This window comes from Orycteropus afer, unplaced genomic scaffold, assembly GCF_000298275.1.
Source record: "Orycteropus afer afer isolate SDZICR_OR568_19922 unplaced genomic scaffold, OryAfe1.0 scaffold00031, whole genome shotgun sequence".
Classification (NCBI taxonomy): domain Eukaryota; kingdom Metazoa; phylum Chordata; class Mammalia; order Tubulidentata; family Orycteropodidae; genus Orycteropus; species Orycteropus afer.
Genome location: NW_006921618.1, coordinates 50807 through 51654, shown reverse-complemented (window position 1 = coordinate 51654; position 848 = coordinate 50807).

Sequence of the window (848 nt, the reverse complement as noted above, 5' to 3'; positions counted from 1 at the left end):
ATAAATAAATAAAGTGATGTGTTTACTAATTCTCTGGTTTCACAGATTCCTGTTTCTGAGATATCGTTCATCTCCAAGGTCCAACTCAGTTCTCTGCTCTTCTTACATACGCAAGGTATAAGTCACCTACTGTATGCTAAAGACTCTCAAATTTCATTTCCAGCCCTGAACGGACCTGGAGCTTCTGATTCCTACTGCTCCATTTCCTATTGTCCTATCTATGTGAATGTTCCACTAGCAGCTTCAATTCCATGTGTGCAAAACTCAACTAATTCTGTTAACCCCTGACCAACCTCAAAGATAGAAGAATTTGTCTTGTTCACTCTCTGGAACTATATTTATTTTGACTACATTTTCTTGTGATTCCATTACTTGAAATGAATGATCCTGAATGAGTATTGGCAACAGCAAGGTGCATAAGACTGTCTATCAGGTATCACCAAAGTCTCACAGTTGAGGTGTGATTAGTTTTTCATAAATGCACTAACTCTGGTTAATTTTAGGCTTGGTAGTGGTGGTGAAGCTAGTTTCTTTATGTAGCCTTTTGCCTTGGTTTCATGAAAAAAGGAAAAAAATAAAACAGCTTGGGAGATTTTTTTTTCTCCTGGGTCCTGAGTTCTTGTTACAGTTGCCCTGTTAAAATTACTCTAGTCCTTTAGAGAAGCTTATTACTTTTACCCAGGCAAGAAGTCAGTCCCGCATTCCTCAACATAATAAAGGGCATCTATGCAAAACCAACCACCAACATTATTTTCAATGGAGAAAGACTGAAACCATTCCTCTTGAGAACAGGAACCAGACAAGGATGCCTGCTGTCACCACTTCTATTCAACATTGTACTGGAAGTC